The sequence below is a fragment of the Balaenoptera borealis genome, assembly GCF_965194805.1.
Source record: "Balaenoptera borealis genome assembly, chromosome: 6".
Classification (NCBI taxonomy): domain Eukaryota; kingdom Metazoa; phylum Chordata; class Mammalia; order Artiodactyla; family Balaenopteridae; genus Balaenoptera; species Balaenoptera borealis.
This window is the reverse complement of record NC_138863.1, coordinates 19,568,344-19,587,750: the sequence shown is the minus strand read 5'-3', so window position 1 is coordinate 19,587,750 and position 19,407 is coordinate 19,568,344. Positions and strand designations below refer to the sequence as shown.

At 44.7% G+C, this 19,407-nt stretch overlaps 1 long non-coding RNA gene and 2 pseudogenes across 3 annotated transcripts in view; all 3 read left to right on the top strand.

Moving 5' to 3' along the window:
- LOC309631385 overlaps positions 1–19,407 on the top strand; it is a 657,985-nt gene that overhangs the window by 389,095 nt on the left and 249,483 nt on the right. The gene's annotated exons all lie outside the window — the stretch shown is intronic.
- On the top strand, positions 281–12,667 carry LOC309631020 (potassium-transporting ATPase alpha chain 2 pseudogene; annotated as a pseudogene). The gene has a single exon. The product of its transcript is annotated as a potassium-transporting ATPase alpha chain 2 pseudogene (transcript).
- Positions 7,928–12,667, top strand: LOC309631019 (potassium-transporting ATPase alpha chain 2 pseudogene; annotated as a pseudogene). Its single transcript has one exon. The product of its transcript is annotated as a potassium-transporting ATPase alpha chain 2 pseudogene (transcript).

Sequence of the window (19,407 nt, the reverse complement as noted above, 5' to 3'; positions counted from 1 at the left end):
GAGGTTTCGAAGTTTACTCTTTAGTTTGTCTGCAGGACTGGCCTACTGGCCTCTCTCCGTGCAGAGGCCTTTGCACTTTCCCCCTCGTGATCCCAGTTCTGTTTTCCGTGGTGCTCTGGTGCATATAGCACAGATCATGTTTGATTAGAGCTCCAAACATTCGCCACGCTCTTGAAAATTTATGACACCTCCAGGTTTCCATACTCCCCACCAGCTAGGGTCTTGATGCCTAATGTTATTTATCCATTAGGTACTCTCTGAAATGTGGCACTTAAGGTGTGGCCTGAGGGTCTGGTGGGGGGGGTGGGGTCTCTGAAAAGGTGGCTGCAAATTGCACTGACTCCCGAGCTCTCCCTTGTGACATCTGTGGGGTTCCAAGTTCTTTTGTACTAAGCTAAATATGAAACCTTTTAGCTAAGAAAATAAAATCCGGCCATACAGCAGTTTTAGAGGAAAGAAAGCACAATGAATCCAGTCTCTACCATTTCACAAATTCTGAAATTTGGGGAATTTCTGTTCTCTGGAATGTCAGTGGACCAAGCTGACAAATAGATTGTTCTCTGCCATCTGGGTAGCTGACATCCTGGGGACATAATTGGTATCTGATTCTACTGTCTTGACAAGTACTGAAACTATGCAGATCAAATCTTATTATAGCATCCTCCAAGGCCTGTCCATATATATCATGTTGAATTTTGCTGCATTAAAGGCTTTATGAAAGAGGCCAACTGCTTTGAATTCTTGTTGCTGCCCAGAGAGCTTCTAGGAGAGCAGGGAGGGTCCCCTGAGAAGCTAGACTCCTGGTGTTGCTTACCCTCACGTGCAGACTTATGAGGCCTTCAGAGGAGCAGCACATGCCAGCCACAGTTTCCAGCCCACGAGAGAGAGAGACAGAGAGATGGAGAAACAGACAGAGGGATTAAACCCAAGGCATTCAGACCCTGGGCTCAATCGTCACACCCCAGTTACCTGGAGCAGAGTTTAACAGGCTATTTTCTGACCCAGAACGTGTCCCAAGTATTCTGGTCTAAATTCCATGGGCTACCTAATTTTCTTATGCTTAACTAGAAATCCCAAACTCATCCCAAGCTGGTACTCTAGTCTCTGGGCCTGTGTGAGGCCTGGTGACTGGTGTGCACCTCTGGCCTGGAATGACCCCCACCTTTCTAGTTTGGATCCTAAATCTTGCCTGTCTCTTCCAACTTGACAGGTTTCCACCTTGTCCTCAGGACTCAAGGCGCCCATGCAAATCCAGACTGTCCAGGGCTCCCAGGCCTGAGGCTGCCTCAGTTCAGTGACCTGGAACTGGCTATTTTTGATGAAGGCCCTAAGTTGTGTCATACCTTTCCTGTATTCCAGCCCTAACTGTTGTTTTTAGAAGCTCAGTGACAAAGAATACACAGCTGGAGAAAAGTATCTCCTTTCTTCATGTTTTATAATCTCCAAATTAAAAATTGCAAGTCACAGTTCCAGTGAGGTATCTTGGCCTCTTGACAGGGACACACACACACACACACACACACACATTGTCCATTATGAGATGCAGTAGAAAAAATGCAAACGTTTCTAGATGTCTAGAAACCTGGGTTCCACTACTGGCAGTACCTTGCCGGGTGAACTTGGGAAAATCACTTCACCTCTCTGGGCCCAGGCATTCTCTTTCAACTTTAATATATGAGCCTGTGAAATCCAAGAAGTTATAGCCTTGCCAACCTGACTACTCATTTAGCCTAAAAGCATGATCATGATTTGCATAAAATCACTCTTATAGTCCCTGTAATAGTGAATTTGTGTGTCAACTTGAAGGGCATGGGTTGTTGTGGTTTTTTTTTTGGTTTTTTTTTGGATAGTTTTTATTCATTGAATACAGCTTTACACAGTATTTCTTATGTACCAGACACCACTCTAAGTACCTTAGAAATATTTGACTCGTTAACTCCTGATAACAATTGAAGGGTGCTTTTAGATGAGATTAACATTTAAATCAGACTTTGAGTAAGCAGATTGCCCTCCATAATATAGGTGGGCCACATCCATTCAGTTGAAGGCCTGCATAGAACAAAAAGAGCTGCCTCCCCGAGTAAGAGGGAATTCTTCAGCAGGGTGCCTTCAGAATTCATCTGCACCATCAGTTCTTCCTGGGTCTCCAGCCTGCAAGCCCACACTGCAGATTTTGGACTTGCCAGCCTCCATAATTGCCTGAGCCAATTCCTTACAAAGATCTCTTTCTATATAGACACAGCTTATTTGTTCGGTTTCTCTGTAGAAGGCTGACAAACACAGTCCCCAAGGACTGAGCGTCTGCCATGTACTTAGGCCCACGGCAGTCACTGAGACAAATGGTTCTGCCACCAATAAGCACAGCACCTAGTTGGAAACACAAGACTAACTTGGATAAAATAATTCATAGCAACATACACAAGTGGCAAAGGGTACAGGCTAGTTCCTGGTGCTATGGTTCAGAGGAGGGCTCAGAGGGAAAGTCAAGAAGGAGATGGCACTTAGTCTCTAGGGCAGCTGGAATTTCCCAAGGGAAAGAGAAAAGGAAGGGTGGCTCAAAGATGATGACATACTTGGTATGTCTCCTCCCCCTGGCTCTCCCATCTCCATGAATGCCATCACCACCCACACAGATGCCCAAGTAAAATGGGCCTCATCCTTATCTCCACCAAAGCCTCACTAAGCACTCCGACACTCCACTTTCCCTCATAGTCAATCATCTATCTTTAGACCCTGCTCCTAAATATTAATGAACCATTCCTATGCTCTCCATACCCAAAGCCACCTTCCTAGCCCAGGCTGCCATCTTTGCTCTCCTGGGCCACCAATATATCCTTATATGTTTACCCTTTCTTTAGTCTTGCTCCTCCAATCCCTTGCTCCCCACAAAGCAGAGTGATCCTTCAAAAGTGAACATCAACTCATGCTTCTCTCTACTTATAACTCTTCAGTAGCTCTCCATTTCCTACAGAGTAAAATCCAAATCTAGTATGGCTTCACCATGCTGTGCTGTAGGCACTGCTGTGTCTCCATCCTCATCTCTTGCTGCTAGCCCTCTTGTACCTACTAAACTTCCAGGTCCTCAGAAGTGCCATCATGTTTCCCACCTCAAGGCCTTTGCACATGCTATCTCTTCTGCCCAGAACTCTTTCCTTCTTTCTTTGGTTAATTTCTACTTTCTTTGGGTCTCAGTGCTTCTATTTTCCAGGAGGAAGCCTCCTCTAACTTCTGCAGACCTGTTTGGGTGTTTCTCCAGCAGTTCCCTGTCTTCCCTCTCTCAAAGCAAGTGCTACTGACAAATTCTCTGTCTTCCCAACTAGACCTTAAGCTTTAAGAGTCTGTGTCCAACTCACATCCCCAGAAATTACCAAAGTACTGAAGTGTGCATGATAGACTTAAATATTCTAATTATAATAGGTTGGTCCTGTACCCTGAAAATACAGCAGTGAACAAAACAGGCTTGCCCTCATAGAGCTCACACTCTGAAGACAACAAACAAGTGAATAATGCATAAATGCAATTAGAGTTGTGAAGAGGGTCAGAAAAGAAAGAACTAGAGGGTTGTCCTAGAGCATATTGGGGGAGGTAGAGCTGAACACCTACTTTAGACATTGAGTGGTGAGGGAAGGTTTCTTTGAGAAGCTGACCTTGAGCAGGGACTTGAAGAATAAAAAAGAGCCAGTCATGCAAAGACCAGGGCAGTGGAGTGTGTAGGCAGGAAAAAGCCTGGTATATTCTAGGGATGTCAGAAAGTTAAGATGGCTGAGCAAAGAGGGCAAATAACATATTCTTCATAGTATCAAGCTTTCTGCACCAGAAACTTAGACCACAGCCACTTTGTCACCTGCAGGATGAGTCACTTTAGAGGAGTGGTTTGGTTCCCTCCAGTGAGAATGGCATTTGGTAATAGAGGAGCCCTTACAGCAATGCCTTTTCTACAAAACTTTTCAAAGTCCTAAGGTCCTGCCTTTCAAGCCCAAATTCCAATTCAGTGAGGTGAACCTGTTCTTATTAAAAATGTTCCATAAGCTAAAATCAATGAACAATCAGCAAGGGAAAAGGAATGAGATTATTAGTGGTCCTTTTTTGCCTGGATAGGGAAAGGCTGGGATGGGGAGAAGACAGGACTTCTAGTGTCCTTCTAATCATCAAATTAGGATGTGTCTCTTTGCGAAGATAGGCCCCGAAGGTATCCTTGGGATGAACATATCTCTTTCCAAAGATTAAATTTAGGGACCTCCTATAAAGTCATGGCATCCCCAGCCACGCCCACTTTATTCCAAGGTCAAGTTTATACCTATGCACCAGATCTGGAATGTGCCTTGTCATTTGCTCCTGGTTTGGCTCCACTCTTTCCCTGCCCTAGAACAATACCCACGATACATTAACTGTGAGTAACTGTGGATAACAGCAAGGATGCTGGATTCAAGGACTGCTTCCATGTCCTTCTAGACAACCTGTTCTCTTGTTCCACCACTGGAATCAGAACTCCCTCCCTCTATTCCCCTCTTCCTCCAGCCCTCAGAGAGTCCACATTCCTAGCTTAGGCAATGCATTCTTGCTGCCCTGACACATACCACCAGAGTGGGCCAAGCAAGCTACTGAGAGAGCCAAGCTACCCACCCAACACTTGGCTTTGGCTGAGGGCTTCAAGCCAGGCCATGGTGTCATAGTAGCTAAGGTCCCTTGATAAGCCACATCAGCTCAACTCTTAAAATTGATCATGGCATTGTTGATGAAGTTGATGGGGGTTACATCAGACTGTATCCCTCCAGAGCCCAGATTGAATGACTTTTAATTAGAACAAATCTGTTGTTTAACTCTCTCTTCCCTGTGGAGGCAGCTGCTAGATCCAAATCTGGAACAGGTTCAGTGGGCACAAGTTTGTTGGTTACGTCATAACATAATGAGAACTTCACCATATGGAAAGGTCTCTAAGGAAGTTTTGGGGTTCAATTCCATCGCTTCTAAATCACCACTGATTCTGAATTATTTTGAACCAATGTTCAATATCAATGCCTTCCATGAATAGGGCTCATTCATTCATTCAAAAGCGTATTTAGCATCTCCTGTGTGTTCTAGATGTGCAGGATAATGAGATAAAGGGAACATGTTCACTTCCTTCAAAGAGCTCCATAAAGGGTGATGCATATATTTATTTCTCTTGAGAAGGTGGCTGAAAGACCACCATATGAACCTTCCAAAGTCAATAACTAGCAAAAATGTCATCATGAGCTAGAATGAGCACTCTATCTGCAGGGACAAAGATGATGCTGCTGGTGGCCAACCATCTCTGGATTAGTAAGTTATGGTAAATCAGACAAATGTTTTTCTTCCTCCACAATTTCTCATGTGTCATAGGCAGTTAATAGTTGACCAATAGAATGAAATAGAGCTACAGAATCTACAGCCCCTACAAGACATTACTTTTTTATTATGATTATGTATTGTAATATTAATATTAATAACTAAATTTGAGTGCTTACTAAGTACCAGGAATAGTTCTAAGTGCTCTATATGCATTATCTCATTTAATTCTAACAACCCCAAGAGGTAAATATTGCCTTTCCCCTATTTTCATCCTGACTTTACAGATGCAGAAACTGAGGCTCAGATTGACTTGTGTACCTCATTCCCTGCAAAGATTTCCAGAGGCTTCAGCTGAGAAATGTTGACCTGGTTCAAGCTCCTCTCCTTATGAAGCACATTTGTCCAGGCTTTATCTCTTCTAGACAGAAGCTAATATTACTTTGTCAAGAGATGGCCAAAACCCACAGGTCCCAAATTATGAGATCATTTAGTCATTCAACAAATATCTATTTTGAATCCCCATGTGTTGAGAATACAATGGTAAAACAAACACAGGCTCTGCTCTCGGGAGGACTTCAACCTGGTAGAGTAGATTTTTAAATGAGCAGAAATAAGATAGAAAACTATGAGCAGGCACTGAACCCACTGGGCTTCAGTAGCACAGGGTCCAGTCTGAGACTGGCCCTTCAGGTCTCCCACCTCAAAATACTGCAGCTGGACCCCTGAGTTCCAGGCCCTTAGTATGGCTCACACCCTGAAACTGTGCCCTTCTGTGGCCAACTTCATTCCACAAGCACCCATGTCATCAGCATCATGGGCAAAACAACACCAAAAACTTACTCTGTGAAGCTCAGTGGAACTAAAGACATAGAGAAAACACCCAGTGGGGATGGCCAGGAGAAGTACCAGATCCTGAAGTACAACTGCTAGGAACTCATAAAGAATCACTAGAAAGAGGAACCCAAGAAAGAATTCACCTAGATGATCAGAAATTGAGCAGTAAGGAATTGGAAGAGAACTATGGTCCAAATGAGATACAATGCTGTCCAGCATGAGAGCTGAAGAGCTCTTGGTTCAGGACAGCCCCAATACACTCAGGCCTTTCAAAGAAACATGAGGTATTGTCAAATTTCTCAGTAGATGGTGTGTGGCTTCTCCATCATTCTATGTACAGGAGCTGTCTTATGCTGGCTTGCATTTGGAATTCAGTACTCCAATGATAAGTGTGCATCCTTAGTGTGTATTTGGGTTCTGTGCTTGCTTTGGTTGGGGTGATATCTGCTTATTTCCAATAAGTGAAAAGCACCAACATCATGTTAAGATTCAGTAGGGGCTTCCCTGGTGGCGCAGCGATTGAGAATCTGACTGCCAATGTAGGGGACACGGGTTCGAGCCCTGGTCTGGGAAGATCTCACATGCCGCGGAGCAACTAGGCCCGTGAGCCACAATTACTGAGCCTGCGTGTCTGGAGCCTGTGCTCCGCAACAAGAGAGGCCGCGATAATGAGAGGCCCGCGCACCGCGATGAAGAGTGGCCCCCACTTGCCACAACTAGAGAAAGCCCTCGCACAGAAGCGAAGACCCAACACAGCCATAAATAAATAAATAAATAAATAAATAAACCCAACGTTTTAAAAAAAAAAAGATTCAGTAAATTATTCCTTTCCAAGTTTTTGTCATCTGGGATGCAAGGGAGAGTACAATCCCTGAAGAGCAGCTGATGGTCCGGAACATGGTGGAGATTAAGGGTGGAGACCAAATTCCTAGGGATATCAGGTGGTTGGCTTCTCAGTGAGCTAAAATATATAATTTATCTCTCACTAGGAGGTCTGAGCCCCAGTCCTGTTCCCGTGACTTTACTCATGGCAATCCCCTTGAAACAAAGAACACTGACTTCTCTTCTACAACTTATTTTAAAGGTGTGGCAACTGGCACAATCACCAACACAGGCAATGGCACAATCATTGGACAGATTGCCTCAATGGCTTCAGGAATTGGCAATAGGAAGACAGCCATTGCCACTGAGATTGAGCATTTTGTTTGTATTGTGGCAGAAGTGGCCACTTCACCAGCATCCTTTTCTTTATTATCACAGTGTCCATGAAGTATGTCCTGGACTCCACCACCTTCCTCATTGGTGTCGCTGTGGCCCATGCACCTGAGGACCTCCTGGTGATTGTCACTGTCACTCCATTAATGACAGAAAAACAGGTGGCCAAGAACTGCCTGGAGATGAACCTGGAAGCAGCGTAGACCTCAGTTCTGCCTCTATCATTTGCTCTGACAAGATCGACCCTCAGACTCACAACAGAACCCATGTGTGGTGTGACAATCAGATCTATGTGGCTGACACGTGATAAACAGAAAATCCAACTCCTTGCCTGAAGCTCTGGGATCTGGGCCTCCTTATTCAAGATAATAACACTGTATAACCAAGTTGAGTTCAAACCAGGACACGAGAAACCATCATGGAGAAAGTTGTGGTTGGAGGTCATTTTCAGAGGTCATTTTGGGGGATGTGATAGAAATTAGGAAATGAGACTGCAAAGTGCCTGGAATCCCTTGTGATTCTACCAACAAATTTCAGCCCCCATACATGAGGTGGATGACCCCAGTGACAGAAGCTGCCTCACGATGATGAAGGGGCCCCCGAGAAGATCCTAGAGAAGTGCAGCACCATCATTATTGATGTCCTAGCACAGCCTCAGGTCAAGGGCACAGCTAAGGCCTTCCACACCATGTACATGGAGCTAGGGGGTCTGGGGTGGCCACATTCTGGGTTTCTATCACCTCTTCCTGCCAGCAATCAAGTTCCCAGAAGCCTACTCATTTGACAGATGCCATGACCTTTCCCACCTCCAGTTTCTGATTTGTGGGCTCTTGTCAAGGACTGATCCCCTTCGGTCCACTGTGCCTGAGGTACTTACCAAATACCAGAGTGCTGGGGTCAAGGTTGTTATAGTCACAAGTGATCATCCCTTCACAGCCAACACTATTGCCAGGTATCATTTCAGCCAACAGTGAGACAGATGGTGGAAGACATTGAAAAAGCCTCAACACTGCTATGGAGCAAGTACACAAATAGGGTAAAGCCACTGTGATGTCCAGTATGGAGCTGAAGGACATAAATCAAGAGCACCTGGATGAGCTCTTAACCAAGTACTTGGAAACCGCCTTTGCTCAGACATCCCTCCAGCAGAAGCCAATCATTGATCTGGGCTGTCAGAGACAGATGCACTTGTTCCTGTGACAGAGGATGGAGTTAACGCTTCTCCAGTTCTAAAGAATGCAGATGTTGGGATTGCCATGAGGGTAGCAGGTTCTAATGGATCCAAAAATGCAGGCCACACAGTCTTACTGGATGACAGTGATGTCTTTGCATCTCTAACCACAGGGTAGAGGAAGGCTGCCTAATCTTTGACAACCTAAAGAAGATTATTGCTTATACTCTGACCCAGAACATTGCCAAGCTTTGCATTTTTTTTGATTTACACTATTGTCAGGCTTGCCCTGATCACTGGCATCATTACTATCTTCTTCATCAATTTGGGCACAGACTTAACTCCCTTATTGCTCTATCCTATGGGAAAGCTGAAAGTGACATTTTGAACCAGAAACCCCACTATAAGAAAATGGACAGATTGGTGAACAAGTCACTTGCCGTGTAGTCCTGCCAACACACTGGCCTCATGCAAGCCCAGGAGCTTTCCTTGTCTGTGTCACCATGTATGCACAGAGGAGATTTAGGCCCAGCACTCTCATTAACCTGTGGAGCAATGGAGGAATAACAGCATGAATGACGGGGGCGATTGCTATGGACAAGAATGGACAAGGTATCAGAGGAAATACCTAGAATGTACACAACTGCAGGCTACACAACTGCTCTCACTGGCATCATGAACTACCAAATAGCATATCTGATCATGAAGAAGACCTGGAGCAATTTCATCTTCCAACAAGGTCTTTCCAGAAATAAAGCCATCTGGGTAGGGATTGCCTCACAGCTTATCATAGCAGTAATTCTCTCCTATGACACTGGAAGTGTCACAGCCCTAGATTTCACCAGGCTTCTGGCTCAGGATTGGTTTGTAGATATGCCACATCCATATCTTCTGCTTTGGGTGTATAATGATGTGTGAAAACTTTTTATCAGGCTTTACTGTGGAACCTGTTGGGATAATATGTCACTAACACCATCTTTTTGCCCAAGTGTCCCAACTTCACATTGGTGATGATCTTCATTTCTCTTGTGTAATAATGACATCATCCAGATTTATACCAGAGAAAGGCAAAAACTATATGAAAGGCACTCAAGTGATGTTTTGTACTTTACAGCTGAGATTTGACTATTTATGTATAAATTTTATCTCTATCTCTATCTCCGGTTTTAAAATACGTAAATTTCAAGGTGATGTTGTAGAGAAGAAACACTTATTTGTATATACATAGATTTCCAAGATATTAAATAATCTTGTGTAACCCAGATATCTGCTGGGGTCTCCCTGCTCTTAAGCTCTAGGTAGGATTTCTCATACCTCTATTCTATATCCTGTTGAAGATCAATGCCTTTCTCAAGATGTCTGTGAGTTCCTGGGGAAACTGGCCACTTTGCTCAAAAATCCAACTCAAGGTTTGCAGGAAATGGAGAAGGGGGCAAGGTTACATCATGAGAACATGGACATGCCCCACTTTGACTCTCAGATGCTGCCACAGGATGCTTTCCCTGCCATGTCACCCCTCACCCCCAACTCTCAGCATCTCACTGGTCCATCCATTTTTGCCTCACCTCTTCTTCTCCCTCCCAGACGGCCCTTCACCCTTACTACTGGAACGCCAGTTGGACTTCTTCCAATTCCTGCTCCAAATCCAAACTCCAAGTCCACTTTGCATATCCTAACTCAAGAGGCTGTACTGAACAAAAGGGTCTTTCATTCACCAGGAAGCCATATTGGTTTGAAATAATAATATCTATTTCTTATAAAACATTTGCAAAGCACTTTCCAGCACAGCATTATGCCAATCATGTTTCATGCTTTCAACTTAGGTTTATTCATGTGTGGAACAGCATCTATGTTGACAGGCCCAGAGAGACCTCATTTTAAAGTAAAAGACATTTTAGAAAACAAACAAACTAAGATAGAAAGAATTAAGTGACATAAGAAAGGTCCAGGAATAAGATTATCTGTAAGTGACATCTTTTTTTTTTTTTTTAATATATAGTGAACTTTTTTTTAAATTTATTTATGGCTGCATTGGGTCTTCGTTGCTGTGTGTGGGCTTTCTCTAGTTGCAGCGAGCGGGGGCTACTCTTCGTTACGGTGCGTGGGCTTCTCATTGCAGTGGCTTCTCTTGTTGCAGAGCACGGGCTCTAGGCATGCAGGCTTCAGTAGTTGTGGCACATGGGCTCAGTAGTTGTGGCTCACGGGCTCTAAAACGCAGGCTCAGTAGTTGTGGCACATGGGCTTAGTTGCTCCGCAGCATGTGGAATCTTCCCAGACCAGGGCTCGAACCCGTGTCCCCTGCATTGGTAGGCAGATTCTTAATCACTGCGCCACCAGGGAAGTCCCTGTAAGTGACTTCTAATGTCCCTCCTCAATCTTAATTTTCCGTGATTCTAGGTCATGTACCATGATGTCCAGTTAGGGACATAGAAGAGGCTTCAAGGAGCAGGTGCATCTGGGCTAGACTTAAAAGAAGAGACAGTGTCAAGATAAAAGAGACAATGTTTTAAGAAAAGTTTAACAGATCCCGTTTTCCTTTGAATGAATCAGAAGACTTTACAAGAAATCAATATTGGGACGTTGAAGTTTCTGAGACAGTCTCAATTATCTTTTACTCTTTATTACTTGCAAAATTAGAAGATTTTACTTCCTATCTTTCCATCCTTCTTTCTTTTAAACAACATTGATTGAGGGCCTTTTATGTTTCAGGCAGTGTGCTAGGCACTGGAAATGCAAAGGTGGAGCCCTCAGAGGAAGGAGTTCAAGTTCAATGGGTGAAATAAACAAAGAAACAAATGTAACTCAGGTTCAGACTGATAGTTACTGCATCCCTGCCACAGTCTCTGGCCTCTACCCCTCAAGTTTAGGCACAAGATTCAGCTCTTCTCTAGTCTACTCATCCCTAAGTCCATAATGTGAGTTTAATAACTTACTTATACATTAAACCTTCCAGGAGTCAGGATCACCCTCCAGGTCTCTTCCATATCCTGGCTTCTCTCTCACTTCTTTCTACTCTTCTCTCTCCTCTCTTCCCTCCCAGGAACAACACAAATCCCCCTCCTTGTCCTACACGCATGAGTTCCGAAGGCTTCTTTTGTTACTTGAGCATACCCTTGGGTGTGTCACCCTGCACCCGTAGTGACTCAAAATATTTCTTCCAAATAAACACAGGGCCCTCCCCAGCAAAGAATTTTGAAGAGAGAGGAAAGGGGGTCTCCATCTGTGCTCAGACAACATTGCTGTGCTCAGAATGGGGTCGGTCTTGTCCAATAAAGAAAGAAGAGGCAGCCTGGGTGGTAAAGACTAAGAGGAATTCTGATCCATAAAATGTATTTCTAATTCTCAGTGAAACCATTCCAGAAATGTAGGGAGTTGGCCCCTGGACTCACCAACGTTTGGGTTATATTTCAACCTTGATTGAGCACCAGAATTGCACACACAGTGCCAACTCCCACGTGCTTTGAGGAGGGCTGGGTACACTACGCCTCTCTGTTTTAGTTTTTGGGTCTTTTCCCCACGTGTCTGGGGTGTTTCTTCCATTAAAACCAGGACTTTTCCTCCTTCTAAGCCTCTACCCCAAATCCAGCCTAAGCTGATACTGCTAGGAGATGCTAAATTCACTTTGGGGCCAAAAAGTAAAAATAATTTATTCAAAAACATGCCAGTAACTCCATGGAAAACTTTCAGGGGTAGTATCATTTCACTCCAGATTCTCTGATGGGAAGGAGATTTTTTGCTCAGTAATGACGTGGCAAGGACAGGTTGTTCCTGCATAGGAAGCAAAGGTGGGTCCAGGGCTGTCCCTCTTCTGGGGCTGCTGGTGTGGGTGCCTCTGCTTGTCCTTTGATGAGCCACCTCTCCCTCTCTTTTTTTCTATTTTCTTCTCTCATCCAGGGTCCACATCTTAGTTCAGGGCTCCAGATGAAGACTCCTCAACAGACATGGCCTTCTTGCTAAGCCAGCCTGGATAGAAGAGTCCAGAAAAACCTGATCATTGTCTTCAAGTAGCTGAAGCCCTGTCACCAGAAGAGGCATTAGATTTGCTCAGCTCAGCAGAAGAGGAGAAGAATGGGGACAATACACAGAAGATGCTAGAGGCAAAAACATCTTCACTATAATAAAAAAAAAAAAAAGAAAGGTTTTAGCCAAAATTAGAATTGAACTATCGCAAACATCTGAAGTTAGGTATACTCCTCCAAGCCCAAAATTTATTTACAGCACTAATTTGCATAGAGGGTTAGACTATTCTGGGGAAAGAACTTGAACCATAGAAAAACTTGGTGTTCAGACATAGAAAAGGGCATGCTGAATTTGGGGTGTGCGTGAAGCACGTGCCAAGAGAAGGTAAATTTGAAAGGAAGAAGCAAAGGAGAATCTGCAACGAGGGTAGAAAAACCCTGGAGTGCTGGACATTGCCTCAGGGTCTGGGTGTCAAGGGTGAGAGTGGAGGTACTGGGAAGAGCATGGTGGTGGCCTTGCTTTAATCTGCCTCAGTCCCAGGCACCCTGGTGACATGTGTATAGAGAGCAAAGTGTCTTGTGTAAACATTAAAAAAGCCATGATATTTAAGGACACAAGCAGTTCTTCAGAGAGAACCACAAAGGAGTAGACCACCAAGAAAAAGAAACCATTTCCATCTTGGCAGGAAAAAAAAATTACTATCAAGAAGCTTGGAGCACAGGGAACACATCAGCGGCCTGGGGTGGAAAAGCCTTGACACAGACTTCAGACCAAATGCAGCTTCAGAGATAGAGCCCCGGACAGAGCTGCTGGAACATCAGAATTATTGGCCCATAAGAGAGTAGTGGCCAGGTTTTGGCAGCGGCTGCATGGATTCAGGCCCTTGTGGACGGGAGTCCTTGTAGATCTCCAGAGCAGGGGTCCTCTCATTACCATTCTTACCATGAGGACCAAGCTTTTGCAGCCACACAGATGGAGGCCATCCAGTGATTCAATTTTGTATCTGTATCTTTTTTTAATATTTTCCTGAGTCAGACTTAAAATTTAGCTTTTTAAGATATACAATTTAATAAATTTTCACAAGCGCCTAAAGTTGTAAAATCACCCGCACAATCAAGATACAGAGCATTTCCATCACCCCAAAACATCCCTTCATGCCTCTTTGAAGTCAGTACCTCGCTTGCACCCCCAGCCCCTGCCAATCACCAATCTCTTTTGTCCCAATATATGTATATGTTCTGTTTGTTGTCTCTTCCAGGATGTCATATAAATGAAATCATAGCATATGTAGCCTTTGAGTGTGACTTCTTTCCCTTAGATAAGGCTCTTGGGATTTATTCATGACATTGTACATATCAGTCCTATGTTCTTTTTTTCTTGCTATGCTAGTAGTATCCCAGGTATGGGCACACCACAGTTTGTTTATCCATCTGCCAATCAGTGGACTATTGTTGTTGATGTTTGGTTGTTTCCAGTTTTTGATGATGAGGAATGAAGCATTCGCATACAACTTTTAGTGTGGACAAATGTTGTCATTGCGGAAATACCTAAGAGTGGGATCACTGGGCCCTATGGTAAGCATATGTTTAACCTTATAAGAAATGGCCAAACTGTATTCCAAAGTGGCTGGACCATTTGGCATTCTCAAAGGGTCCCAAAGTGTCTGACTCTTATGGTGGCCTCATTTGCATCTAAAGGAACTCAGGCTGAAAATACTGAAGTTCTACTTCTATTGACCAGAAGTCAGAATGTCCAGAAGCAGAATTCACAGGCACTGAAAATATGAATTTCCTTTCACTATGTGTATTGGGCAGGAACTGGGCGATGGCTTGTCAGGGATGCAGTAAGGGCTAGACCCTCTGACTTTCCAGATCTCTCCCTACTCTGGAATCTGTGATACTATGAATATGAGCATCACCCTGGCCAGCATTCGAAGACATCACCCACCCACATTTCTTACACTTGGCTCACTAGACAAACATGTGTCTTGATGTTTGACATCTTTATCAGTTTGACTGACGTGTTTCCCTGAGTTGATATTTTTCATGCAATCAATTGGATCTCTTGGAAGTTTTTGCAAAGAGGGAATAAATTAATGGACCACCTAGATCTTGTTTTATTCTGTTGACCTGTTTGGGACTGTAGATATTTCACTCAAAATCTCTATGCTCTAGCTTCTCCATCTGGGGCTAACAGCACCCATCACGCAGAATCCCGCAGATCACACCAAGCACAGGAATAACTGAGCAGTGATGTTGGTATTTATAACTAGAAAGACCACTTCTACTCTGTCCTCTTTGCTGTGGGTTCTGGAGCCCATCAGACCTGAATTTGGATTCTGACTCTGTTCCTAGCTATGTGACCCTGAGTAAATCTCTTAACCTCTCTGAATCTTGGTACTGTAAAATGGACATTCATTCTCTGCAGAGGGTCAGAGTTAATGTACATAAAGCACTTTGCATAGTGCCTGGTATGGAGTCCACCCTCTGGGGAGCATTATTTTTGTTTTGACTGTCCTTGAAACTTCTCTCCCTGTCACCACTGCTTAAGGGGACTGTGGTCATCTCAGGCTAGTACAATGGGAAGACTGGGGCCAGGAAGTAGCACTAGACATAAAGCAGAAGGCAGGGGTGGGAGTGGGAAAAGTGGCAGACAGGGCTGGACAGGGGAGGGTCCAATGTGCTGACCCATCAGCAAGCATTGAAGAGTTTGTCTCCTCGTGGTGAAGCTGGCCCCAGGTTCCAAATCTGCAACCATTTCCTATCACTGTCTCTGAGCTCCTGGCCCAGGACATCTTTCTGGTTAATGGCTTTACATTTCTTCCCAGGGCTCCTTGACTCCTCCCAACCATATGGGGCCTTTGGGAGATTTCCACCAAATTCTCTGGGGACACCAGGACCACTGATGTTGGCTAAAAGGGCAGCTGAGCAGTTCTAAAATGCTCTTACAACCCTGAGATATAAGTGAATCTGACCGGCCTGCTGACCAGTCTTCATCAGAGAAATTAGAAACTTTTTATACCTGTAAATTTTGTTTTTAAACAGAATTCCCTAGACCAGGCCTCCATCATCTCCGAGAACACAGGAAAGACAGAGTACACATGCCCCTCACCTTGAGAAATATCTGTAAACAGTTCTCTAAACCAACACAGCCAATTTCTCACCTCCCATCTCCACCCCTGGTTCCTCCCTTGGCATCCCTCTGCCCAGCCACCTCTACCTTTCCAAGCTTTGGGAGACAAATTAATCCATTTCCTCTCCCAACCAAGCGGTACACCAGGACAATGGATTCCAGCCAAGAGCTGTACAGTGAAGGAGCCAAGAGCTGGGTGAGCAGTGGACGTCTCTCTTCCCTGATCCTGACCTGTCCTGGATCTGGGGAAAGATGGAGATCGTGAGTCTGCCCACAGCACCATGGGGAAAAGCACTCCTGACTTGGAGTAAAAATATGTCCACCTGGATCCCAGTCTCAACATTTCTGAGTCATGTAAATTTGGGCAAGTGACAACTTCTTCTAGACTCTGTTCAGACCCTTCGTCTATAAAATGAGGGTAATGACAACTCCCTCGCAAGAGTGTTTGGGGATTAGAGATTATACGTAAAAGCATCTGGTGCATAGTAGGTGCTTAATAAACCATAGATACTCCTGTTGTTATTGTCTTTCTTCTTGCGGTAAGAATTAAACAAGACAATCCATTTGAAATTCTAGCACCAATTTCACCAGATTCTCAGATGTACACCTGGAAGGAGGGGTAAGGGCTGGGCTCTCTCTCCTGTCTCTATTGCCTGAAGAGGGGCAGAAACATTCTTTGCTTCTCATCAACTCTGTCCTTGGAGGGCAGCCTCAAAGTGATGGATGAGTTAGAACTGAAATCGTTTGAATGTCACTTTTCAGCTACTTGACTTTAGAAACATCTTATTCAGGGGGAAGTTAAGGCAGGTGGCTGAGTTTTCATAATCATTATTAATTCTGGGTTAGAGACATCATTTTTCTGGGCTCTCCACATGTTCCCTCACCCTCCCACACCCACCCCAAACCGTAGAAAATCAGGAGTTGGCCTTGGACACCGTGTTCTGCCTCTGCTTGCAATCCACAGGCAATACCTGTTTGTGGGACAAACAGAGGAATCCGGTTTCCAAGGCTGTCAATCTGGAAGCCAATTCACTTGCTAAAATGATTGGAAATGGCGTCTCAACAACCTGCAGCTAAGCATGAAGGCCTCGGCCTCCAGAGAAGCTCTCACATTACAAAACTTGACAGAAACCGCTTGCGTGAGGGCTTGGACAGACAAGGACCAGGTCACTTTGTTCCTGCTGCAGAAATCTGGATGGGAGACAGACTTGTGTCCAGATCCCAGCCTCAGATACCACCCCAGGCAGCAGGCTGGCCCAGCAGAACTGGCTGCTTTTCCTGAATCAGCCACCTCCCTCTTCCCCAACTCCCCACTGCATCTCTGTTTCCAATCACCACATTAGAAATCCAGCTCAGCTCCCCGTCGGGTCACCAGGAGTCGGCCCCAGTAGAACAGCATCTTTTGAGTGCAAAATAGGGGGAAAGGGCAAGATGGTAGCAAGAGTTTAGATGGATCTCAGGGAATGCCATCTCCCTCTGCCCCATGTTCTAGGGTCATGATCATAAGGACCCAGGTCCTTGGAGATTCCCTGATGGTCTCAAATGGACGAGGAGGGACAGACCATAGCAGAATGCAGGAGGACACTTGAAAGGAGACTCAGATATGGGAGTCACTGAAGTGGACATGCTTTCAGACCATTGAGGATGCCTTTTAGACCAAACCACCACAAACAAAAAACAAAACTGGAAGGAGCAGGCTAATGAGAGTGTTGACCCTCTCAAATCAGACATGCCTGATGCATGTTCCACCACATCATTCCCAGGAACACGATCCAGTACACCTGGTGATGAAGGCGATTTGAGTTGGGATTCTGTCACTTGCAAACACAAAAGCTCCAGCTATACTCTAAGTCACTTTCCAAAGTCACAGTGTGAGTTAGAAAAATCTAGGCTGTTAACTGAGCATCTCTAAGACTGTCTGATCCAAAGACATGATTTTTTTTCTGTTTTCCATATTGCCTTCCATGTCCGTCTTTCCCAATGCCAAGTTCATCAGCTCCTCCATCAGCGGCAGGGGGAAGAAAAATTAAGTTCAAGTATTTTGTTTAATAACCAACTGCCAAGAATTGCTCTAGTGTTGGGACTATAATGAGAGGACCACATCAAAAGACATAGGTGAATATGGAACAGGTTTGTGAACAGAATGGATGGAAGGAGGAGAGGAAGGAGGAAGAAGAAAGTGGGAGTGGAATCAGTTATGGATGTTCTCTCCTCCCCAGAGCCAGGAGAGTTGAGGGTACTACCTTCCAAAAATTGCGTCCATTTAGTTTTTTCCAGTGTAATTTTCCTCAGATTTCTAGTTTGGCAGATACTTATGCCTTTGTATTGACCCTGTTCAAGTTCTACAAGATAAAGGACAGAGGGACTTCCCTGGAGGTCCAGTGGTTAAGACTCCGTGCTTCCACTCCAGGGAGCCCGGGGTCGACCCCTGGTCGGGGAACTAAGATCCCACAAGTTGCAGGGTGGAGCCAAAAAAAAAAGTTAAAAATAAGATAAAGGGCAGAGCATAGGTATAAGTCCTGGCCTCTCACACTTAGACCCACTGTACATATGAGACAACAGAGGCTCACAGAGATTAAAAGTAACTACTGTTCCATGCCTACCGCTCTCCCAGGTCTGATGAGAGAGCAGACTGAACAGAGGTCTGAAAAGCTAACAGCCCCACATAAATGCAAGATGGTATTATTCAAGGAGGTGGAGCTGATATATCTCTTTGGTTGAATCATCTTTTTGCTATAGTCTGGGTGGCACCTGGGACTGAATGATACATGGCTGATTTCTATAAATCCTTGTGTGGTTAGTAGCGGTGACAAGTTAAGATTAGCCTATCTCTGTTACATAAACCCTCTCAACCACCAGGAAAACCCCAGGGATCCTAAAACTCACAGCTCAAAATACCTAGACTCTCCAAAGCCCACCTTACAACTGGGGCAAAGGATAGAATCAGGGCCTCCAGTGACAAGTCGTCCCAGAGGGACACCTGGAAGGAAGGAAGAAAAGGGTTATGATATATTCTCATTTGGGAATGCAAGTTTCTGTTCTTGAAAAGATTAAGATCTTCAAGAATATACCAGTCCAGGTTCTTGGTTACAAATTATAGAAATGAGCTAAAGGTGATTCTGCTTGTTTCATCCTCAGGAAAGAAGTTAATGGAACAACATTGGGTAACTCAAAGAATCAACAGGAAGGACAGATAATTCTGCTCTTCAGGGAGAATAGCCAAGTTTATGCCCCAGAAACCATGTGCTTAAGGTGCCATTCTTACTGTCACTTGTCCTGGGACACCACCACCATTGCACTGTCACTACCACTAGACCCTGGATCCTGGGAGTCACCACCACCAGAACGAGTTCTACACTGTCCCTGCTTCTTTCTGTCAAGTTTCTTGAGACTTAAAGTCCTCCAGTGGGAGCACTGAACATTGCGTAGCCTCCAGGGTCACAGGGGAATAGCGTTCTGATTCTTTTAGCTTCCTATGGGGGAGACAAGAGCCGCGCTTCATACCTAAGGCTCACACAGTGGTAAATTCTCCTAGCAGAGGAGAGGGTTGGGATGAAAAGCAGCCAAGGTGGTAACTAGTGTTCCTTCCCCGTGTGTCTTCTTGTTAATCCCTCTACCTCTCTGCAAAGCTACAACCAAACCACTCCTGCCAGGATCACCTCCTTCCTTCTGAAAAATAAATTCTCCAGGAGAGAAAATTCCACTGGATACTGATTGCCACGTCTCATGATTTTCTTCCTGGTGTCTTATTCTGTTCTCTTCTGCAGATGGAGACTGCAAGTAAG